General features: G+C 40.0%; 1 protein-coding gene across 22 annotated transcripts in view; it reads left to right on the top strand.

Annotated features, from left to right (window-relative positions):
- Positions 1–26,032, top strand: part of MYT1L (myelin transcription factor 1 like) — a 525,010-nt gene that overhangs the window by 128,243 nt on the left and 370,735 nt on the right. For 21 of the 22 annotated variants that reach the window (XR_007774015.1, XM_050950633.1, XM_050950632.1 and 18 more), the window contains one exon: positions 2,944–3,058. The gene's annotated coding sequence lies outside the window, so the exon portion shown is untranslated. Of the gene's footprint in view, positions 1–2,262; positions 2,282–2,943; positions 3,059–26,032 lie in introns of those variants that run through there. The other variant, XM_050950637.1, reaches the window with a different exon arrangement.

Below are 26,032 nucleotides of genomic sequence, written 5' to 3'. Positions count from 1 at the left end.
ATTGAGACCTGAGGCTTGTGCTACTATTTAAAAAAAAAAAAATCTCTTGCTTGTAACAATAGATATCAAGGCCTGGTGTTTTCACCATTCTTAGGTTATTACATCTCAGAGGTCATGTCACTTAGTCTAGCCTTAAACATGCCTTTCTTAGGAGCTAGGCAGTACAGATGGTCACTGCACTATAGGACACATTCTACACTTACTTTTACACAAGAAACCTCTGTTTCTACCTCTGCAGAACTAATTTAAATTGTGTTTAGGTCACTGGAATGAGTGTTCAGTTCAGGATCAGAAAGCATTAAAAATGTATGTGCCAAGTTTTCAAAATTGCCATGCACAATTGCCCACCTACACTTGTATGAGTATTCACCAAGCTGGCATCTGGGTGTGTACCTGAATAATTATTTCCGCATGGAAATACTTGCTCTGCACACACAGTTAAAGCAACTGCACATGCAAATATAGATAGTCACTTAGAGATAAGGCTTGAAAATGTCTGGCCAACTACACAAAAGTCAGTGTTATGAGCCCCTTAGCTTCATGAAAACTAAATTTAAACTGTGGTTTGATTTTCAAAGATGTTAGTGATTTAAGCAGCAGTCATGAGAGCTTAGTGCCTTTGAAAATTAGGCAATATTTTAAGAAAAAGGAAAAAAAAGGGTTTTGTTTTTAAAAGAAAGCAGTGAATTCTGTTTTATTGATCATGTGAATGATTGTTTATATTTGTAATGGAAAGAAAATGCTTTGGAGATCAGTTTTTGCTTATAAGGGATATAGAGAGTGAAAGAAAGAAAGTGAATACTCACATGTTAAATTTTGCTGCAGAAGTCAAAGTTTAGCTGTCTGCTTTCTGCTTGAGTTGTCAGTAGTAATGAATAATGGATGTCATAGGGGGGTTGCCTTTACACTGCTATGGTTACAGTCGCTAGCTTTGGTGCTGAAGTGGAGCCCCAACAAAAAGGGAAATTAATTCACAGCATAAACTCTGTAATGCCTGATCAAAAGTTGTAAATGATAAATATGCATTTCCTATATAAACAAAAATAAAAAAGTAGACAATACAAGCCATATCACCGAGTTTCAATACTGCATTTATTGTATAAATATAATTTTTACCATGAGTTGAGAATATAATTGGACTCATATGGCATGGTATTGTCATTCTCAGCATAGCACCACATCAGTTTAAAAAAAAAAGCCGTGTTAGGCTGAATTCTGCGTACATTACTCTGCTTTTACTTAGAAAAGACTCTCACTAAGGTCAGTGTGTAAAGGCTGAGTCAGGTTGTCATCAAGGCATTGTTATATGTAAGAGATTATAAACCTCTTTTTCTTAATGCAGTAAACAAAAATGTTGAAATTAACAGTATTTTTATTTTTTAACAAAATATAGCTAAATGCTAGGGTTAATTTTCTATCCCAAAATGACGTTTTAAAAATATCCTGTGAGTAAAGACTTTAGGGATCTCATAAATAGTCCTTGCTCTCACGAGTAATGCTGAATATTCAATTGAGCTACTTATCTGACTGATTATTTGTGGGATCAGGCCTTTAAAATGTAATTGCACTTATGAAGTAAATGCTGACTCTTTTGTGAATAGGACTTTCCCCTGAGTGAAAGGCAGAACCTTTCCATTTATATATATTCCTCATTTTTAAAGCACTATGAGTCTTCTGTTTGTTGTTATTTATGTAACTCCCCCCACCAATAGGAAAATACTAAAGCTTGTTTTTACTATATTTTATATGCAGCCTGTTTTGTTTATGAAAGAGTATTTTATCTTAGTTTAAGTCCCAACTTTTAAGCTCTTCGAATATTACCTTGACTGAGAAGGAATATATAAAAAGTCTAGTACAGTATCTTTTAGAGGATTTATGGTAATACTGCTGAATTGAGCTGATCATAAACAGCATGGTGAGCCCCTTAGGGTCTCTTCATTTTCCTGACACACTCCACTGCTGCCCCATTAACACTTCGTCTGTTATTGCCGTATACTCAATTTAATGAGTATCTTTGAATTTGGAGCCCAACACAAGAAACAATAGCTGAAACAACTGATGCATCTACTGTAGCTTTCAATACAGTTTGTAATTCCTTCTCCTAACTTTAGGGTTTTTTTAAGCAAAATGAGTACATTTTTAATCTTCAGCAATATTTCATTATATCATGAGTTTTTCTTTAATTCCAGGAGACAGTAATGCCAAACAATGAATAATCGCTTCAAACATGACACTATATCTGCATTATAGCTGAACACATACTGAACATATGCTAGAGAAGGTATTTTCTTATCTTAAAATTAGTCCTATTAACACTAAATCTTTAATGTGAAAAAAGATTACTAGAGTTATATTGTCAAAACAGAATATTATAGTGATACTAAGAAAACTTTAAAAACAACAGCGTTTGAGTCTGATTTCTGGTACCAGTGTGAATCCAAGAAACTTGTGTAAAAGGTAGAATCTGGTTTATGCCATTATTAGATTTGATTTTATAAAACTGAATTTATCACACTGTTCTAAGTGCAACACATGTATAATTAACAGTACAATAAACAATAAACACTTTTTCAGATAAAGGACTCTCCAAGTTTTAAAGCTTGCAATGCCTTATAGGATTTAAATCCAATATTTTAATTTTTGTACTGGCTACTAACTGATCAGTTAAAGCAGTAAAATATTACGAAAGTCACCTTACATCCTTAATTTTACCAGATGGTCATTACGGGGCACAATAAAAGGCTTGAATAATTGAATAAATGTTTAGACCATTTTTATTCCAGTAAATTGTCTGCAGAAATCAGTTATCTATATTAAAAAAGTATTCTAACATGTATTTATTATAAACTTTAGTTTAGAAGATAAAAAAACACACGAGATTATCTGCTGTTTTTTTTTAAGCTTGCTGCCTTTTAGCAAAGTGTTTTGTTCTTTTTCTTTTAGAAAATGAATCTGGAGGAAAATTGGTGAATCCAATCCAGTGGACCTACAAGCACCCTGACAGGCTCAGAAAGCAGAGTCTGGACCAAAGAGCAATTACCCCACCAAACGATTTCAGGTACAATTGACCTAAATATACCACTCTCTTAAGATTAGTGACAAGAGTTCATTTCCTGTAGTGCTTTCCCCATTTGCTACTCCTGGTAACCACTGTGATCTTATCTGCCTGGTGCTTCATGACTTCTGGGATGCAGTTAAGAGTTCTGTTGTGCATTCTTTTTAAACAGACAACTCATGCTAAAAAGAGCCATTTGCAGTTAAATTAGGTGATGCATATATTGTTCTTGCTGCTGAAGTTATATAGAGCAGGAAGGAGTACCTGAATCCTTGTGGACCTGACTGCAATATAATTCTTTGATCTGTCAAATAAAAAAAGTGGTGCTAGTTATCCTAAAACAGACACAGATTTAAAAAAAAAATAGAACTGAGGATTCAACTTGCAGCAATGAATGGTTAGTAGTGTTTGCTAATTGTGTTCTTTTTATATTTATCAAAAGTGATCTTCTTTAATGTCATTTCATTTAGAGCCTTCAGACAATCCATGCAGTTTTCCCAAGGAAGCAAAAAGTCAATCCACTCTTCTAACTTAGCTTATGAATATACATGGATGCAACTGAACTGAAGTTAGACCCTGGTAATGTTACAGTATATTGCAATATTGGTGCTTTAGGCATCAGTTTTTAAAATCTGTACCTCTGGACTTGTGCAAGATGCCAAATAAATCATCATCCCCCTGATATGGAATATGGAGAAATATATGACAATCCCTTTAGAGTTCATTGGGGAAAAGAAAGTCCTAATTATTTTGTCTACAACCTACCCCAATTGTCTTTTTATTAGTGAAATCCCTGGAGTATATGGAAATTTGAGAAGTTAGTGTCAAGTTCCATGCACTTCAGCTTTTGAGAGTTGCCTATGTACAAAGTTTTATGAAGAAGGTCACAATTGTTCTAATTATTTTCTTGTGTATTGGTTATGTTTTCCCAAGAGAACACCACAATACTCATATGCTTTATATGGGGAAAATACTCTGTTAATAGTGCTTTTCCCAGAGCTGTAAAAGGACCTCCTCCCCTGGTGTGTGTTAGAGGCCTCACAGTTTACTTGGAAACAGAGTAATGTTTATGCTCATAAATTCAGTTGGTTTTGTCTGATGCCAATGGGCAGCCCTGGTGAACATAGGGAAATAGTTCCAGGACTCTTGAAAAAAACCCATGAGAACTGTAAACATCATTGAAGTTTGTGAATTCAAATTAAGCAGAAGGGGAGTTACATATTTTAACTTTGTAAAGAATGGACATAAGAATACTTGCCACTGCTATAGTGCTTTTTATCCATTGCTCCTGTGGCCCTCTACCAAGAAGTGTAAGTGTTGTTATCCCTATTTTACAGATGGGAAACTGAGGCACAGAAAGATTAGAGGTGGGATTCTCAAGGTGGACTTAGACACTACAATTCTTTCCCCCTTTTAACTTTTAGCCCAGTGCTTAGGGCACTCAAGTAGGATACAGAGATCTGAATTCAGTTCTCACTGCCACCTAATGTGGAGAAGGGATTTTAACTTGTCTCCCACATCCCAGGTGAATACTCTAAGCACTGGGCAATAGGATATGGTGTGGTGGAGGTTTCTCACTTTCCTGTTTAAGCTCTTCCATTTTTCATAAAGTACTTAAATATACATTGGGCCAGAGCAAGAATGAGAATGACTCTATAGGCCAGTGGTTAAGGTCCTCACCTGAAAGGGAGGACACCAGGTTCCAGTTCTCCTACTTCAATAACAATTTAATTAATACACAATAGAACAGCTTCAACGGGAGAGACTGAGAAAGACCTGCCCAGCGTATGCCTCAGCCCAGTGTTTACGGCTCTCTTTTGGGAAGCAGTGCTCTAACAATTGGGCTGAAAGTTTGAGGGGGTAACCACCTCCTCCTCCAGTCTTTTTGTGAGGGTTTAGATTTGCTCTGAGCACACCTACTGGATTGGACTCCAAAGGGAAGACAGGCGGCGGGAATGCCTATTTCGTGAATCCAACTGGGGCTGAGGCATGCACTAGGTATTAAGCTATTAAGCAGAATTAGGACTGACGTGTCTGGGCCCATGTGGCCAGGTGCTGAAATTTAGAAAGCTAGGGACTTTAGGCATCTCCAGGGTTAAGTGGCAGCTGAGTGGACTTAGGTACTTTAAAATGGCAGTTAAGGTGCCTACATCCCCCTTGTGAATCCCACTCTGAGTGACTTACCCAAGATCATATAGTAGGTGAATGGCAGAACTAGGGATAGAATCCATGTGTCCCAACCTACATTATGGTACCTTACCCACTAGAACAAACTTAAACAGGGTTTATGTTTACAGGAGGGACCTATTAATTAGAGTAATGTTTTTGAATAAATAAGCAAAGTAGCTGCCCCTCTGTACTATGCTCTAGCTAGGCTTCAGTTGAAGTATGATCAGTTTCGTACACCACATTTTAAAAATATATATGGATGCAATGGAGGGAATTTAGAGGAAGGCAACCAACTACCAATAAATAAAGTTTGGAATATAAAAACTTTAGGGAAAGGTTAGGAGAACTGGATTATTACAGTCTAGAGAAAAGACAAATGAAATAAAAATGGATCAATTATTTCTATTAGTCAGTGAGAAAAGAACAAGTGGTAATGGGATTAAGTTAGAGCAAGAAAAATTTAGATTAAATATTGGGAAAAATGTACCTTGTGAATTCTCCTCCCATCTACACTGGTGTACTGGGGATACACAGCATATCAGAGAGGAAAATTTACCCTTTGGAATGTAAACATAAGAAGAGTCAGGCAGTAGAATAGGCTGCCAAAGAGTGACCAAACTAGTCAAGGCATGACTAAACACCCTCTTTGTAAGGATGGGTGAGGACAGAAGTGCTCTTTAGATTGCAAGTGGTCTGTGTCGTCCATCATGGTGGTCTCCTGAATTAAACATTTTGAGAACCAAGCAATGGGAGACTGTGCATTGGAAAGTTGGGTGGGTTAATGGGGGATCTCTCTGTTTCAAAGTGATCCACAGAATAAAAGCTCTAGAAAACCACTGGTTTAAGGAGTGAAGGACTTAATCCTGCCATAACACCGAGAAGACCTGAAGAAGAGCTCTGGGTGGCTTGCAAGTGTCTCTCTTTCTCACCAGCAGGACTTGGTACAATAAAAGACATTATCTCACCTACCTTGTCTCTATAACTCCAAGGGACAGACTAGATGACTCACAAGTTGCCTTTGGCTCAAATGAGGTTGTATTGAAATATTTGTTTTTTTTTCCCCACTGTCTCAAACTTGCTTTATGTATTTTACAAATGGAGCAGGTTCAGCATGTCTCTTATTGACTCTGTTATAATTTTACAAGGGCCCAACCCTGCAACAACCCCACAGAAATATCAGTTATTATATTTTTGCCTGAGTAAATAGCACTGCAGTAAAACCTGATCTCTGCAGTGCTACATCAGACACCCATTTTGTCATAAAAATTGTTTTTAAGTTAAAAATATTTATGAAGCTTGAATACAAACAATGGATACATAAATACACAAATGAACAACAGGCTAGAATGGGAAAATAAATCAATTTAAAATTTAGGAATCAGCTCCTGCAAACCATTGTCACACAAGTACTTCTTACAAATGTAGCAGCCCCTTTGAGGAATGCTCACTAAATAATGGGGACCTTATTTTGAAGCTTATATTAGGGCCCATCTTGCAAGATGCCAAGCTAAGTACCTCCTGAAAAGTGCTGACATCTATATATCCTTTGATGATAATGTTCAGGAGGTGCTCAGCTCCTTATGGAATTATGTTCTTTAGAAAGTAAAGTCATGATGGCAGGAACTGTGGGCCAACTACAATCCCTCTCCCTCCTCACCCCAGCTACATCCCCTTTGTACTGTCACAGTGTATAAAGAGACTGTTAAGCTACCCTAAATGGGCTGCTGAGGATTTCCTAGAGTGCCACTCCCAGCTAGTGGCACTCTAGGCTCAGTGCCACTCCCAGCTAGTTCCCAGTGTCCTAGGAAATAAGCTCAGTGCCACTCCCAGCTGGTTCCCAGTGTCCTAAGAAATAAGAGGAAGTGGGTAAGGTGTACCAGGAGTCAGGGGATTAGTCTAGTACTTAAGAAACCTAGGTTTAAGTCCCTCCTATGCCATATACTTCTTGTGTGACCGCAGGCAAGTCACTTAGCCTCTCTGTATCTGTATAAAATGGGGACAAAAGTGTTTCCCTATTGTGTTGTAAATGTGTATATATGCATTAAGTTATGAAGCATTCAGATATTATGGGGGCGGGGGGCTGAACTGATCCCTAGCTGCCCTGATGATTGGAGAGAACACAAAGGTTTAGCCAGCTGCCTTTGCCCCACCTCTCTAGGGAAATGTACCAAACAAAACTTGGACAGACTCAAGGATCACAGCTTTTGACCATATTTTTATCTGTGAGACCTTTAATTCATAGAGTGCTATATAAATAAATAAATTAATAAAAAACAAAATGGCAAGAGACCATCAATATCATACAGGGTCTTTCAGTCAAGTAATTATAAATAGTCTACTACCAATCGCAGTATCTATACATAATGGTGTACATTCTCACTTTGTGGATTCCATTCACCTCCCTTTGAAATCAATGGGAGTTTAGTCAGTTTTCAGTAACTTCAGATATTTCATTTAATAATCCAATCATCATCATTCTTCACTTCCCTCCTGCGCAGGGATGAATGGTGTATACATCTCAGTCACACCATGCATGTATATGGATAGCGATAGAAAAGTATGGCGGCAGAAAGCAAAATATTGCATTGAGTTAGGTTAGCCAGATTCTTGCAAATATACTATCACGATGACAGGTTCAATTAGCTGTTGGAAGGATGAGATAAGTCGCCTTAATATCACCTTCTAAAAAAAGTGAGCATTTAGTAATCAAAACATCACACATTTCTAAATTTAGTGTTTATATATAACCACTGTAAATTTTAGTAGAAGAAATAATGATATAAAAACTGTATTTCTTTCTCTCTCTAAATTTCATTGGTTGCAAAAATGAGACACCACAAATTATAGTTCATAGACACCATCTCTGCTTCCATGGACAGGCATAGCTGTTTAGATCACATGAGCTAGTCAACTGTGATTGATCACAGGCTGCTGCTGCTGTTAGCAGGCTAAAGAGAGCAGTTATGTTGAAGCTAAAAACGTCAGGGAAGGGTCATATATACCAATAAGAATTAGAAAAGAAAATGTTTCTAGTATTTTCAAGGATATATAGCTCAGCCTGCTAGAAAACGTAATCTTTAAATCATCCTGAAAATTGTGTGGGATATAAAATCAAATTAAACCCAATATCAAAGGGTATGTTGCCTCACTGCATCTGGAAATATGTGTAAATTCCCACATATCCAAGTGAGAGCATAGCCCAAGAATACATTTTTAAGAACGCTGATGATGATAGTGCTGATATTTTACACAAAACACACTTAGCATATTTTTCAGTGATTTTTTATTTTAAAAAGAAGAGATGAAAATGATTTAGGTTAGCCAGATCCATACAGTTTCATAATCTCTGTCCAACTAGCTCTTGCAGCGTGATCAGACAGCATGCATTATACTATCCTCAAAGGACTCTTCTACTTTTATAAAAATATTATTTGTATTATATTGATTTTTCAGTGAACAAAAAAATGCACATTTTAATTGCACTTCAGGTGAACTATCTCGTGCTGCATGACTACTGCACCCAATATGTTTATTACAGTCACAGCAAATATTACAGGCCTGTTCTAAAACATATCAAAGTCAACAGAGAGACTCTCATTGATTTAATGGGCTTTATCAAGATGTTCAAGGAATGCAGGATCAGGTCCATAATATATTGTTGACACACTGGAAAATTCATGTTAGTAGAATGTGGGACAACTCTCACTTATCAGAGACACCTTTTCCTGAGGAGCTCCTGGATCTATCATACTGGGAGGCCTAACACCCTCTCCCTCTGCCCTCCACACCAGTCCCAGAATCCACTGACTTTTAACTAATCACATTACTAGCTTTTAAGTACAATATCTCACAATGGTCTGCATGTGCCTCCTAAACAATTTCACTAACATAGTCTTGTGATTTCATTTCTCAGTCCCCAATCCCTGCTAGTAACTACAGAAATAAAGAAAAAGAGAATTAATTTACACTAGTAGAATAATATAAAATCGGTTTGCCTTCATCTTTATTATTAACATGAGAGTTTCACTCAGACCCCTGAAGGACAGTGCTGTGCGAAGTGTGAGCAAATGGGTCTCATAAAACAGATATCTGTTCAGCTTCTTTGCTGTGGTCCTTTGCTTCACTTATCATCCACCAGCCGATGCAAAGGGTGATCAGGGGAAGAAGAATATTGTTTGTTTATTTACTAAATTAAATCTAAAATTAACAAGTGAAGGCCAGTATAAAATACTTGAAGATAGAATTGGATTTTTACACACACAGGGGGAAAAAAACGTTTGCAAAACCCCAGAACTCCACACACCAACCAGCCTTTGTCAGTTTCCTATGTGGGACTCTGGGTAGCACAGGAATCACAGCCTGGAGTAAGCAGGATGGTAGTGAGGCTAGAAAGTGCCAAAACATGCTGTTTTATGACCCACTGTAAAGATGCCAAAAATAATCTCAAACATACTTTAATAAAGAAATGCAGAAAACCAGAATTTGTAAATATGGGAGGCAGCATTGTCTCAAGTAGAGCAGGAAACTTAAAGCCAGGCCACCTGGGTTTTAATCTCTGCTCTGCCACAAAATTATTGTTGTTGATGTGGACAAGTTGCTTTGGCCAAGATCCATATTTAGGCATCTGAATAAATGGCCTGATTTCCACAAGTACCTTCCATTCACAACTCCCATTGATTCCTCTTATTTAAATGAGGATTTAGGTATCGAACATTAGACACCCTAGTTGCTTGCAAATGTTGGCCTTAATTTCTCTGTGCCTCACTTTCCTGATCAGTCAAATAATAAGTATAATACTTATCTACTTTCATTTAAAGTGCTTTGAAATCATTGTATGAAAAGTGCTATATTAGTGCAAAGTAGCTAATTTTATCCTACTGTTAAGGGTAAGGCAAATTCACAGTGCTGGAGTGTTTGTTTCTTTGGTCTGAAAGCAATTTGCTATAGATAAAGTGTGCTTTGGATGTCTGTGTTAAGCAGTAGTATTTAGCTTTAAAGATAGTGATACTGGATGTGTGCTAAGTGAACTAGAACTTCCAGAATGCACTGCAAAATTATAAGGATCACTGAAGCACGATTGCTACTGCGTGTTTAGTCTGTAAAATAAGATTAGTGAAATAAAATACATGGCTGAAACTGAAATGTAAAGGCACAGGAATGGGAATAAGAAAACAGGTGTGAAAGTTTATTCCGAGTTAAGTATATTATTTAAATTTGAAATCCCTTTGACATTGTGGCTCTTTTGTATGTCTTCTATTGAGTATGTTGTTGTTTGAGATAGTTAAAAGTTGCTAAGAAATAAGGGGCTGCAAATCTGACAGAGGGGTGATGATTGTTGCAGACTGCAGAAATCCAAAGAAAAGCCCGTGTGAAGAAAAAATCAGGGTGAAAAGATATTGCTATGGCAACCAGTATTTTGTTGCTTAAAAGTGAATATGAAAACAAAGCCGAGGTATCCCCAGTTTAAAAGGCAACATACAGTACATGATGCAAACAGACAAGACAACAATTTAACTTCTGGAGTCTGTGGACATCTGTATACAGTATTTGCTCCCAAGCAACCACTCAGCTGTCTCTGTGGAAAATGTCAGTGTTCTTTATATGAATAAGAGATGGAAAAGCCTTGTAATATTAGGTCATTCTACCCATCCCTCCATGAGCAACATACATACTTTTGCTGCCCTTTTGCACACTTTTGTATGCAGTGTTGTTGCAGTCATATAGGTCCCAGAATATTAGAGAGCAGGAGTGGTGCCAGGGTTTCTGGCACCCTAGGCAGAATTCGGAGGGCGGCATTTTGTGCGGTCCCCATGGGGCGTGCGGGAGCTTCCAGTTCCGCTCCCATCGCGCCGCCGAAGAAGGACCCTCCACCGAAATGCTGCAGGCGACAGCGGCAGTCATTGAGCTGCTCAATTCCCTGCCACTGTTTTCTGCGGCATGTCGGCAGAAGGTCCTTCTTTGGCGGTGCGACGGGAGCGGAACTGGAAGCTCCTGTGCGCCTCATGGGGAGCGCACAAAATGCCGCCCCCCAAATCCTGGCACCCTAGGCAACCGCCTAGGGTCGCCTAATGGAAGCGCCGGCCCTGTTAGAGAGGCAAGGTGTGTGAGGTAATATATTTTATTGGACCAACTTCTATTGATGAGAGAGACAAGGTTTTGAGCGTACACAGAGCAGTGACACTTTGAGTTATTTTTCCAGACCTGAAGAAGAGCTCTGTGTACGCTTGAAAGCTTGTCTCTCTCATCAGCAGACGTTGGTCCAATAAAAGATACTACCTCACCCATCTGTCTCTCTTATGCACATTTGTCCATTTAAACTCAAATTGAAAAACAATCTTTTACAATTTATATTTACCTCAAACATGACTAAACAACAAAGTTAAAAAAGTAGTTAAAGGCAATTTAAAAACTGGAAGTTAAATTCCACTGAGGAAAATAGAAAGGAACATAAACTCTGGCAAGTCAAGTGTAAAAGTGTAATAAGACAGGCCAAAAAAGAATTTGAAGAGTAAATAGCCAGACTTAAAAAAACTAACAGCAAAAATAATTTTCAGCTACAGCCGAAGCAGGAAGCCTACCAAATCATCAGTGAGGCCGCTGGACAATCGAGGTATTAAAGGAGCACTCAAGGAAGATAAGGCCATTGTGGAGAAACTAAACAAATTATTTGAATCAGTGTTCACTGCAGAGAATGTGAGGGAGATTCCCATACCTGAGCCATTCTTTTAAGGTGACAAATCTGAGGAAATGTCCCTGATTGAGGTGTCTGTAGAGGAGGTTTTGGAACAAATGGATAATTAAATGGTATAAGTCACCAGGACCAGATGTTATTCCCCCAAGAATTCTGAAGGAACTCAAATATCAAATTGTAGAACTAATAAGTATGGTATGTAACCTATTATTTAAATCAGCTTCTGTATCAGATGACTGGAGCATAGCTAATGTGACACCATTTTTTTTTTTAAAAAGCTCCAGAGGTGATCCTAGCAATTACAGGCTGGTAAGCCTGACTTCAGTACCGGGCAAAGTGGTTGAAACTGTAGTAAAGAACAAAATTATCAGACACATAGATGCACATTATTTGTTGGGGAAGAGTCAACATGTTTTTTGCAAAGGGAAATCAGGCCTTACCAATAGATTAGAATTCTTTGAGGGGGTCAACAAATATATGGACAAGGGTGGTCCAGTGGACATAGTGTACTTGGACTTTCAGAAATCTTTTGATAAGGTCCCTCATCAAAGATTCTTTAGCATACTAAGCAGTCATGGGATACGAGGGAAGATCTTCGCAGGAATCAGTAACTGGTTAAAAGACAGAAAACAAAGGTAGGAATAAAAGGTCAGTTTTCAGAATAGAGAGAGGTAAATAGCAGGTTCCCCGAAGGATCTGTACTGGGACCTGTTCTGTTCAACATATTCATAAATGAATTGGAAAGAGGGGTGAACAAGGAGGTGGCAAAATTTGCAGAAGATAGAAAAGGTAGTAGTAAATTACTCAAAGCAGACTGAAGAGTTACAAAGAGATCTGGGGTGAAAGTAATATAAAATTATTACCGGTACAGGGACCTGGAGCAGGCCCCCAGCAGGCGTGGCCTCAGGTGGAAGGGGTGGGGCTGGGGAGGGTCAACGTCCCCCAGCCAGACCATTTGCGCTTCCTGGCCTACGCCGGCTGGGGCTCCAGTGGCGATTTAAAAGGGCCTGGGGCTCCGGCTGCTGCTGCAGTAGTGGCCCTTTTAAATTGCCGGCCCCAGGGCAGCTGCTCCTTTTGGCCCCCTTGCTCCCCAGTTTGGAAGCCTGGAGGGGGGGCAAAAGGGGAAATGAGGTTAAAATGCAGCATACAGGCCAGTACCAGCTTCTTACTGGTATGCCAAACCGGCCCACTTTCACCCCAAGGCTATTAGCCAAGATGGCCAGGAATGCAACCCTGTGGTCTAGGTGTCCCTAGCCTCTGATTGCCGGAAGCTGGGAGTTGACAACAGGGGATGGATCACTCAATGATTGTTTGTTTGTTTTGTTCATTCCCTCTGAAGTAACTGGCATAGGTCACTGTTGGAAGATAGGATACTAGACTAGATGGACGACTGGTTTGACCCAGTATGGCCGTTCTTATAGAAACATTCTAGGGAATCTAATTGGCCAGGTACTCAGCCTGTTTATATCACCGTACCTCTGACTTCAAAGGAGCTACACTGATTTATGCCTGGTGAGAATCTGGCCTAGTTGTTTTTGAAAGTGAATGTAAATACTTGTGAAAGAGGCCACTCTGACACCTTTTGAGTTGTGGTGGTGGTGAGGGGGGCTCTGTTTATCCACAGAACAAATACATCCTGGTAAGATGCCTGAACTCTGATTCACATGGACCACCACAAGACATTTCCAGATGCCAGACCATATTCTTGGACAGTTGTTTTTGTCATACTGGACTTCCGTAAATTGGGGTGAAACCACACCTTCATTTTACATAGGCCATTAAATGCTTTTCTGATGGTAATGGAGTTACCTGGGTTGGACTTGAGCCAGTGTCCGAGGGTATGTCTTCACTACAGAGTTAGCCCAGGCTCTCACCCAGGTATTGCCTTTCCCTCCCCCAATCCACACACACGCCCTGTCACCCTGATTAGCTGAGATGGCTGGAGGTATGAATTAGAGCCCAGGTTCCAATTTCATTTGGGCTGGTAACCTGCTCACATAGTAGTGAGGAATCAGGCTAAATTACTTGAGTGCTAATAGTCTTCTTGTGCCTTCCCACTATTCCCCCCACCCATGTGCCCAGAAGAAAAGACAGCTTCCCCCACAATTCAGTGAGAGAGAATTATAGAGTAGCTCAGTTTGCTGCAGAACAGAGAATCATGGGATGTGCCCCCAGAAGTCCTAGTAATACAGATGGAGGAGTGCAGTAGCAGCAAGGACAGAGTTGCTCAGGTATGGCTTTGCAGTTTGGCTGCTCACACCTGGGCTAGGCTAATCAGGTACTTAGACCTGGAAGTTGCTCACTCTGCAGTGGAACACTAGATCACGATCTCTTCTCCATCAGGAGGCCCATAAGGGCACAGCATATCCCCCAAAGTGGGTGGCACTGTCCTGAAAAAAGCAGTAGTGCCATCAGTGAGGCAGTAATTAACATCATCTCTTTATAGGCTGTGGCAATCCCAATGGATCTGAACACTGCCTTTGACTAGTAAGCCTCTGTGGGAAAATGATGAAAGAACCATTTCAGTGCATTCCTTTTTAGGTGAAGGGACTGGCTAGGGTTGATTTGGCCTTCTGTTTTCAAAGAGCATTCTTAGGCCTGGTTTACAAAAGCACATTACGTCGGTATAGCTGCATCTCTCAGGGGTGTGAATTTTTCTTCAGTTGGGTAGGTGGATTACCTACGCTGCTAGGAGATAGGCAGTGTGTACACGGAAGCGCTGCAGCAGTGCAGTTGCAATGGCACAGCTGTGCTTCTGTAGTGTTTTAAGTGAAGACATATCCTCAGACAGGTGTAACTGTGTGCTGTGACCTTTAAAATGGGGTTATGTCTTAGCACAATAGTCAGAACACCAGGCTTTGTGAGCCTTGCCATCTAGAAGGACTGATGACAGTCAGAGGCTTGGCAGAAGTGAATGTTGGAAAAAAAGTGAGCAGGTATATTGAACAGCTTCCATTTCCACAGTAGAGTTCAAGAGTAGGAACCTGTTTATTGATTAGTCTACCTTTCATTCTTCTCAATCAGGCAAAAAGGTTGTTCAGATTCTCAAAGGACTACAGCTCAGAGAGGGACCTGGAACTGGGCAGAGTGGCTTGGAAAAGCCACTTTGTTTGGAATAGAGCTGGTCAAGCATTTTCCATTGAGATTTTGTTGAACAAAAAATGCTTTTGCCGCAAAAATGAATTTTTTTGTGGGAATATTTTGATTTTGCTGGAAGTTTTGATTCTATGTTGGGAAAACTGCATCAAAATATTTCATTTTGGGTCTGTTCAACCTCAACTGAACCAAAATATTTTGGTTTGTTGAACTGACCTGAGCTGTTTCTTTTAGTGTCAGTTGAACATTAAGCTGCATCATCTTATGACATCACATTGTCTCATGGGAGTTGTAGTTCAGGTGTCCGATGTCCCCATTCATTCCCCTGGGTTCAGCTCCCTAACCATATGCATCTTCCACCAGGCAATGCAATTGCCCTTCTGAGCAAGTCATATGGTACATAGTGGGAGTCACATGACTTCACATGTGTCATAGGAAATGTTGTCTATCCAGAGTGCTCAGCCTATAAGGGAGAAAGGAGGCATCAAGCACCTGAATTACAATTCCCATCAGCCAATATAGCACCATAGAGTGATTCAGTTTAACATTAAATTGATTCAAAACAAAACATTTTGGGACGGTTCAACAAACCAAAATGAAATGTTTCAATACAAGAATATATTTTGTTTGGACTGAAAATGTCAAAATAAAACACTTCTCTATTTCCAAATAAATTTTTTTCAGAACTTTCCAGTCTTTGAAAAGTTTTGATATTTCAACTCTTCATCATGATTTGTGATTAAAACAATATTGAAATTCTAGTATTTCCCATAGGATGGAAATTCATTTTGATTTTTGCTCAGCTCTAGTTTGGACTTGCATTGGTGTTTTGTTTACCATAGAAAATGGGGAATTTTCTTAATTTAGCTGCAGGATGATAGGGAAACTGGCAATAATTGCTCCTGGTGTCTGAAAAAAAAATACAGCTGTGACATGAAAGGAATCTGAAGCAGTGACCACCACATCACTACAACATCAGGGAAAAGCTCTGTGACACAGGTACCAGTGATAAGATTCCTGAGATCTGCTCTCCTCCAGGGAAGGGATCATGGTGGAAGTAACATGCCTCATAGTGCAATGCAGTGGCTGATTGTTGCCATCCAGGAACAGCAGCTGCTTGCTGTGGCCTACTTATAGTAGACTACAATCTTAGGAAAGTAGTAATACAGGATCTAGTTTGTTCTGCTTTGGTTACTACAGAGCCTGCAGGAGGTCTGATTAGCTGTCCAGCAATGCAGCAGATGTTCCAATATGGCCAGAAACAAAATCTGCTGTTTCTGGCATGTTTACCACAGCTCACCATGTAGTAAACATGCCACTTTTTGGATCTCCATAGGACAGCCTGAGTTATAGGATTCTGGATGAGTCATTGAAATTTTGGCCTCTAGTAGACTTAACATCACATGCACCCCTCCACACAACTAGTTGAAAGCCCACTTAGAGGAAAGAGGGAAGTTCTGACAGTTTGCTTTAGGTGGAGAAGACACAAGCACCAAAGATAGGAGTGGCTCATCAGAGGGTGTGACTGTGACGCGGTTTGTGAACTGAGGGTCACGTGGTCTCGATGATATTTTTTGTCCAGCAGAAGGAAATGCCCAAATTCAGTTCTCAGCACAATAGTATTTTGGATAACTATTGTAACCTACCTGTAGAACCAGGCCAGGCCCAAGAACCCAAAGCCAAACAGTGGGAGGTGGAAACAGACCCGTCTGCAGAAAGAGATGGATGACTTGACTGTGGGCTTGGATCCTCCAGATGCAGATAATTTCCAGTTTGGAGAATGAGCAGAAAGAGTTTGCATAGGTGCCTGGCAGAAGAGAAGAACCTCTCAGCAAAGAAGCTGTGCTGAAGTGAAGATGCAAGAGGAGGCAAAGATTGCCTCCCGAAACAGAACTCTGGTGGAGGAAGCTCTTGAGCGGAAGGTGGAGATGCAGCAGTTCAGTAAACCACAACAGAGGTTGTGGACCTAGTGAGTCCCAAGGACAACACTGGGGAAAGCATTTATAAGATGGAGAAGTCCAAGTTTGCCCTGGAACAGCAAGTAAAGGAGATGAAGCAGAAAATGGATCCTGAGGCCAGCTAATTCACAGAGGTTGATGAGGAGGGAATGTAGCTGTACCCCCTGTTGCAGGAATAAGAGAGTCAGAGAAAAAGGGAGCCTGCCCAGCAGATGACTTAAGCTGAAAGGATCCTCAGTGAGAAGTTAGCTGCCTGTGGTGATGTCTCTGAGCTGAAGACAGAGGTAGAAATAGAGCTGTAAACTCAGGCAGAGGGGATCAAGCAGCAGCAGAAGTTGGCCCAGAAGGAGGCAGGTCATTTGTGAAAGCAGGTCAAAAAAGTTCAGCCAGTAGGTTGTGGAGCTCGTTCAGTGAATGTGATTATCTGTATCCTTCAGCATAAACAGAGGCTGCACACAAAACAGAATCTGCAGTTACGGCAATGCTCATGTAGGTAGCCACAAAACCAATGCTCTAATAAACAGGAAGGCCTGATTGACATGGCCAATAAGGATTTGCTCCTTCTGAGAGAGCCAAGCACCAAGGGCTATAAGAAGAAAAAATCTAGCTGAGGAAAAGCACCACTTAGATTTCCATGTGGCTATAACAGATGATGATGATTAGGAAGACCTTTGTATCCACCTTCAGAACATTCAAGGAACATGGGAAGAAAGGTCACAAGATGCCAGCTTGGAAGTAGGCTGGAGGAACTGTGAACAGAGACTTGGGATACACAAGGTAGATGGAAAATATGATGCTCTTGCAGAACCTGTCCAATGTTTATTAGGGTAGTTCCTAGGGAATAGATGTCCGTTCAGGTCTAATTTTACAGCCCAACCAGAACCTTATAAGTCCACAGCTTACCCAAGACCGAGAGTGTCGTGATTTTCAGACCCAACCTGACCTGAACCCTACATTTCCCCCTTAACCTGTGTCAGCACTGCCGCTGCTGCCTTGTCCTTGAGTCTCAGCCTTAAGGCGGGCTTACTGTGCTACCCTGAAATACATCTCTGGCTGCCTCCTGCCCATGGCGTCAGCATGGGTGTGGCTGCATGCCGTGCTCCTTCCCGCCACTGCTGTCTTTGCACTGTGTGTTGTGGAGCGACAGGCACTGCACCTCATCGGCACTCACTCTGCAGCACACAGTGAAGCGAGGTGGTATTGGCTGAAAGGAGTGGGCCATGCAGCTGCAGCGAACCCACGGGCAGAAGCGGGTGAGCAGAGAGCAAACCCGAGAGCGTTGGGTTGTTTTCAGACCCTAATACTTGTATTCGTATCCCACTGGGTTTGGGTCAGGTTGCGAGGCTCCACTAGGGACCAAATGAGAATGGGATCTCAGTGCTAGGCACTGTACAAACATGGAATAACACAGTCCCTGCCCCAAAGCGTTAACAATCCAATAGGACAGACACAGATGAGGTGAAAGGGGTAGAACACACAAGCAGAGTGAACAGTGTGATGGCTGCAAAGATCATGTTAGTTCCATGATTTACTTATCTGATTGTTTTTTGGGTGGGTTTTGGGCTTGTCTACTCCATTCAGTTGAGATACTAACTGCACTGATGGAAGGGGTTCTCCGATTGGCATAGGTAGTCCACTTCCCCAAGAGGCAGTAGCTAGTCTGACAGAAGAATTCTCCTATCAGCCTAGTGCTATCTACAAGGGGATTTAGATTGGCTTAACAGTGCTGCTCAGGAGAGTGGATTTTTCACACCCCTGACAGACGTAGTTAAACCAACCTAATTTGCTAGTGTAGACCACACCTTAGTTAGGTGAGGATAAAGGAAGATAAGGGAATGGAGAGGACAGAAGAGTCAGGACAGCTCAGGCTGAGATGAAGAGACTGTGTGGGAGGGGGCACAATGGCATTGGAGCTCATGCAGACAGTCAGCACAGGGCCAGAGGAAATCCAGTCAAATATGCAGAAAATACTCCAGTGACGACATCAGGGTCCCTGCGTGACCTGATTCTGCAGTTGCTCTGCTGGCTTGAGTGAGTGTCTGTCTGGCATTTTCTGTCCCCAAGGCCAGATGGCTGAGGAAAGAGTTGATGCTATATAGGGGTTCTCCTTGCACAGTTCTGGGTCCAGAGGTTTGGAGGCCCTGGCTGGGCCCCATTTTATCCTCTTTCCCCATCCCTCCACAATGCAGCAATACCTGCTTTAGCTACTGCTGTTGCAGATCCTACCAGCTTCTTTTGAACCTTAGTTTACCCTGAAAGGGATGGAATTTACCTGGTATAGGTTGAGGGTCAAAGCCACACCTGACAATGGAAAGAAGGTAAACCACTGTAACACAAAAGAAAATGGAGGCAGGAGCCACAGAACCATAGGATGAGGTAAGATCTGTGTAAGTAGGCTCATAAAAAACTCATTTGTAGTTACTTCCAGAATTCAAGATGACAGCATATACGTATCATGTGAAGAAAGCTTACTTTATTCATTATTTTAAATGTGTGACAGATGCAAAGAGCAATCATAGTTTGTCTGTCAGATTCTTGTTTTTTAGTTAACCTTTCAGGACAAAATATACTGTGGAATTTTGCTGAGATTAAATCTAACATGGTGCAACCTATATTGGGCCAAACCTGAATTGTTCACAAGCAAGCGCATGTGCAACCAAAGAAAATGTTTAATATTGATTAAACTAGTGCATAGTTTGATTCCTGTTTGTTTTGTCTGAACATCCCTCAAGGTCTCCTTGATTATTGGTCTGTCTCAGCACCATTCTCCAACAGTCTCATAGTAAAAAGGCCTATGACTGGTTGATGCGATTCAAAACTTGCAGACTTCCCTCTTGTAACATCACTATTAGCAAAACTGCAACTTCTCTGAATGGAGAAGAAAATGTTAGACCAAAGTAATTCTTCCCAGTCCTTCCGCTCCCATATTTGGAAAGTTTTGTGAGCCTTGGCAATACTCCACTTGGTGAGAAGGTCAATCACTACACCTCCTGTAATCCATTCAGTGAGATAAATGTTTGAACTAAAGGCCAGATTTCAAAGGTATTTAAGCAGCTAAAGATGCAAATAGGTGCTGGATGGGATTTACAAAAGCAGCCAATCAGTTAAGGTGGCTAACTTCCATTGAAATATCAGTGGGAATTCAGTGCCTAACTTGCTTAGGCATTTTGTAAACCCCACTCTGCACCTATTTATATCTTTAAGCACCTAAATGCCATTGTACATCTAACCTTTGGTCTTATATTTAAAACGGATTATTTTAAGCCAAGGAAATTTTGGATTCTTTAACTGTTACTGGTGAAAATGATAAATTTTTAGCTGGAGAACCCCTAGGGTGAGATAGATATTCCACAGACTTCTTGAAGCCTTTTGCAGATAAATTAATCATTCACTCCCCTTCAAAAATTTAATTTTTTAAATTTGGATTCCGCTCTCTTCCATTCGCTAGTCATAAGGCTTACATAGTGGGAGTACCTAGAAAAGATCTCAGTTTTTTTCAGTATCCCCCAGCCTATCTTGCTAAACAACAGTAATGTGAAACATATTGGCTAGGCTGCAGGATAAAATTTTTCCTGGCTTCACTAATCCAGGCCTTGCCAAGCTCATTTTGGGTAGCAAAGCAACAGGCAATCCCTGGAATCTTAATAGATATGAGTCAGCAGGTCAGTAACAAAACTGTAGAAGCACTGGTCATATTCATGAGCAGGACCACATGGAGTGGCTTTTAGGTTTGGAGAAAATGGACTAAGGGACAAATGTGACACTGTGTAAAATTGCTTCCTAGGCTCCCTCCAACCCTCATCAAAGGAAAATTCTCTCTTTCCCCACATTGATGAGGTAGTTGCTGAAGTTGTCCATTTTTCACTTGATTTTTGATTCAATTTTAGTGGCCTGACTTTCAGAGGTGGTGAGCAATTTTTTGAAGTTAATGGAAATAAATTGTGTCCCATACTTCTGAAAAGTCAGACCATAAATTCCTTGCTAATCTTACTTAGTTTGAATGTATTAAACAACAATGACTTGCAATAGGAAGCACAATGTCACGATATATATGGATGTTCTTTTTACTTTACCAGTATATCTGTTCCTAAGCTTATGACAGTTCAGGAAAATCTGGATATAAACTATATTTAACACATAAACAAGTTGTCTTTTGAATTGACTCTGGATGGATAAAATACAGGGTGCGTGAAATTAAATATTCTGTCAAATCTTACAGGGATCTTAACCTACTGACTATTAAACACAAAAGATTTACATTTTAAAAAAAATTAAGGTTGTAAAGTCCAAGCACTCTAAAGTCAGGAAACGCCAGAATTAAGGGTGCCCATGTTGCCCATTTTGTCCTCTTGTGCATGTGCATTATGATACAGTCTTTAATGACATGATTACATACTATTTTTGTTACCGGACACCTGGCCTTATTTAGTTCACAGGATGGTTCTGCTCTGGGGATGAATCAGGGTTGTACAGTGAAGGAGACTTGTCTGTGGGACCTCTGCTTCATTTGTTGCAGAAGCTGAAATTAGTGTGGTGAAGGAGGCAGGGGACTGCAGGAAGAGAAAGGATAGTCTCATGAGAAAAGCAGTGGACAACTGGGTTCCATCCCTGCCTCTGCCACACAGTTCCTGTTCTAGTTGTGGGGAAAAAATTGAAAACATGAACCCTTAAGGCTCAAAAACTCAGAGGGTAAATTACATTTTCTTTCTTTCTTTCTTTCTTTTTTTATCTCATGATTTTTAGGATCTGACTCATGATTTTGAACACTTGGGTTTGGGAATATTGTCGAAGCCCACCTACTGAGATCAATGAGAGCTTCACTTATATAGTTGAGATCAGAATTTGGCCCTTACATTTAAGGTGCAAGGTACAAGGAGCCTCCTTGCCATCACTTGTATGGCCCATGTGAAGGTCTGGCAGAGTTGCTATTCCTTTACCACGCCTTCTCTAGTCTGGGCTAGCCCCAACAGGCTCTTTCTAGCCTATAAGGTACTTATATATTCTTTTTTTGGGGGGGTGGGGAAGAGGGGTGTTTGGTTTTTTTGTTTAAAAAGCCTCACACCTAATTTTTTGGCCATTTGACCTGAGTCTAGAAAGATGATTGCTCTCATTAAGAAAGATGGTCCTGATGCTGCAACTGTTACTCATGTGAGTAATTCTTCATTGGCTGTTCCATTCATCAGTGCCAAGGAACCTCTGAAATTCAGCAAACTCTGTCCTTGTATTTCCTGAAGACTTGGAAGACAGAAATATATTTCTAGTTCATAGTGTAGCTGTAGGATGCTTTGGGGTTAGTCCATCAAAAATGTTGTTTATCTGTTTTGTTTGAGTGATGCATACACCTGTACTTGTGTTGCACACAAACTAAACTTAAGTTGGAGACAATAAAATGAAACACCCACCCACATTTGGTTTTACCTTCATTCAAATGGAGTATAGTTTTATTGGAGACATTTTCCATACCATGCATGGCTTTTGCTGTTCATGTATATGTATGGATTTAAACTTTTGCAAGGCAATTAATCTTTTTTAGTCTGATCCGGTGAGAATGATTCCCTTGCATGATCAGGAGTCAGGCATTGATTACTGTGTTGTGAAGGGCAGAAGCTGCTAACTTCAGAAAACTGGCCATTTTTTACCTAAATAAACAGCTGGGATTTTTTTTATGCTAGAGATATGTAAGATAGCATTTTAATAACTAATCTGTGTGCCATTCATTTAAGGTAATCATGAGCCAGTGGGATATCATTGAAAAGAAATCTTCACTGTACTACAATTGTTCCAACTCTGTTTTACAACTTTACAACAAAATTTACTTTTAAATATTGAGTCAGTAAAATACTTGCTGATATTTTATCTGCGATTACCAAACAATGTGGTTACCAAATCTGATCAGAGTCAGAGATTTAACATGTTTTGTTTTTAACTACTTGAAAGAAGAATATTCTTCTTTACTTCTCAATTTATATGTTATGGGGTGGATCTATATTTAAAAGTTGCAGTAGCACAGAGAGGCGGTAGCTGAGTTGACAGGAGAAGTCCTTCCATCAACATAGCGCAGTCTACATCGAGCATTAGGTTGATTTAACGGAGTCACTCGGGTGTGGATTTTTACACCTCTGAGTGATAGAGTTATACCAACCTAATTTGTCCTGAGCCCCACTCTAGTGTCGTGGCACAAAGGGAACAGAAACCAGCTGGATATCCCCAGCTTGAGGTTCCTCCCAAGGTGTAAAGCCAGCTCCAAATACCATTTCCCCTGCATATCCCAGTGGTTATAGTGTGGAGGGGATGAGGCTTGTGTGAACTGCACTCCAGTAATCCCCTGATAACTATAGTTCTTTGGTGGCTGCAGGCAGCTGGCATAGATATGAGCAACTCCTACACTGTTCTTAGCTGTGTCAAGGTTGGTGCAGAACTGGCCCCAGAATCAGGGAGCTACCATCAATTCCTTACAACCTCTCTGATGCATACAGCTAAGAATCTGGGTCCTATTTTTATTTATTTGTTCTTTTTGAAAATGGGCAAAAAGAAGTTTTTATATAGCACTGAAATTATAAGAGCCCATACAGATTGAATGGAGAAGCCAATGAAATCCATCTATGAGAACAAAGATACCCAGCTAATTAATATATCAGGGACAATTAGACCTTCTGCTATAGTAGGAATGCCAGTCTTTCCTTCTATTTTCTTCTTGAAAACAAATGTATTCTGCTGCTAACTGGGAAATTTCACATTCTGTTATTGATGTCATGGCACTAGTACCATATTTCCTTTCTAATGACATTCTAAGATGCTGGCAGAATTTGGGATTTTGATCCATGCTCACATCGCTATGTATTGTGTGCTAATAAGAACTCTCTCTTTGTTGGCAAACACTGAATAAAAATAGTTGTCTCACCTGAAAATTTGCCCAGGTTCCTTTTATTTATTTCTTTTAAAGAGGGACCACTTACTTTGTATTTGAAATCTGAATTTATACCTAGATGGTCAGCTTTGTATGGGCAACAGTATTTTGGATGTCCTGACTGTTAGGATCTAGCAACTGAGCGCAATAGTCTATTTCAATAGGAGTTATTTTCCTCCTCGTGCATGTGATTCCCTTTGCTGATATGCTGCACTTTGGAAGAATAACTCCCCAGTGTAAAAATAAGATAAATCTGTATCATACATTTAAGAATAGAGGCATTAATTGTTATCCACAAACCATCTTTACATTGAGGACTGTTCTTTAGAAGCATATTTAAGATTACATGGACTCCTCATCTGTAACATGCTTACACATCTCTTAACTATTAACCATCATAAACCGTACCTTGACATTAAGAGTGAAACAAATATTAAATAATCACCATTAATTTACCTTGGTATGGCAGAATTCTAAGTGTACCTTTTCCTATTTTTTTTATGAGGAGCCTCTTGCTTTGGTATCTAGGTGCCAGAATTTTAAAAGTATTTATGCACCTAAAGAAGCAGATAGATGCCTAGTAGGATTTTTCAAAAAAGAGCATACTCATCTAATTCCTAACCCGCTTAAGCACTTTTGAAAAATCCCACTAGGTGCCTACCCTGCATTCTTAGGTCCCAGAATATCTTTGAAATTCTGGCCCAAAGAGACCAGGTTTCACACTAAGAGAGGACATAAATGGCAGTGTAAATTACAAATCATCATTAGCATAAGATGGTGTAATTTATGGGCCCTAAAGGAAAGAACAGGTTTGGCAAATAAACTAACCTCAAGAGGCTTCCATTATCTTAAATTTTCTTACACCATCCTGAGGTTACTTTTCCAGCTCTATCTTTGCCCTTCTGCTCCGCTCAGCCTGTTAAACATATATTCTCACATTCACATGAACTTACAACTATGGTGTGGCTTAACCACCATTTATGATATCTCTGAATTTGGCTCTATAAGTGTTATCGTATGTGGTTGCACAATTAGATTAGTTCAGGATGGACCCTTCACATTCAATGTCTTTGCTTTGGTGTATATGAATCAGTCCTGTAATGTAGTGTTTGTGCTGTCATATTAAAAGATGCAGTAAATATTCATCCTCCCTGGAAGCTTGTATACTTGCGGCTGTTTACCTGGTGTGTTCACTCTTCATCACAAGCTTGAATATGCTTCAGAGGATCAGGCTGAAGAACAAGCCTAGCAAAGTTAGTTTATGCCAGCGATATCATGGGAAATTTCAAATGTTTCCAAGTGCAGAAGCCAATGAAGCTACTGAAACATAAGCAAATACTCAGAACAAATTTCATTGTATCATGATCTTTTTCTAAACATATGCGTGTGTCAATCCTTGGGCCAGACTGTTGGCTGGATGAGAAAAACAGAGAGGATCAGACTAAAGAGGACAATGAATTCAGTTTCCAAACCGCTTTTTTATTTTGAAACGCTTTTTCTTATTTAAAAAGCATCTGAGTGTCTGGCATATGAATCAAATTCCCCAACATCATTTTTTTTTAAGTGCTTTACTTATTTTTTTCAAAAACTGTCCGAGAAACTGAGACCAGAGAGATGGGGCAGTGTGGGCTGAGTGATAAAACTACCACAAAGCAAAGCAAGAATCTCAAACAGCAGAATTCCGTTTTTTCTTTAAGTTTTGTGAGCCTTTAAAATGGCATTTTTAGTTTTATTTTTAATCCACTGACTATAATTAAAGCTCATCATATATGTTTGTATTTAAGCCATATTTCTCCTATAGCTTTAGTCTTTTTTTTTTTTTTAAACTGGTGGCTTTAAAAAAAATCTGTAGGGATTTTTAAGGCAATCCTCTGATGTGGGACTCGACTCATTTGGAATAAGTGGTTTATCTCCTCCTAGCGTCAAATGTGGCAGTGTTGATCCATGAATTATCTGGCACGATACTGCAAAGCTATGAGGCTGCTAGCTGCATACACTCTTTTCTGAGACAGAAGTCACAGCTTCCTATGAGTAAAATACATTTCAGAATTCCAGGCTCTGTAGTGCAATTTGCTGTAGTGTTCTGGAAATGTAAAATTAGCCTGACAAATCTGGGTGAAATTATAGGTACAAACACACATTGACTTTGTTTCCCT

This window comes from Gopherus flavomarginatus, chromosome 4 (genome assembly GCF_025201925.1).
Source record: "Gopherus flavomarginatus isolate rGopFla2 chromosome 4, rGopFla2.mat.asm, whole genome shotgun sequence".
Taxonomy (NCBI): domain Eukaryota; kingdom Metazoa; phylum Chordata; order Testudines; family Testudinidae; genus Gopherus; species Gopherus flavomarginatus.
Note: the sequence above shows the minus strand (reverse complement) of the source record. Positions and strands in the feature narration are given on the sequence as shown.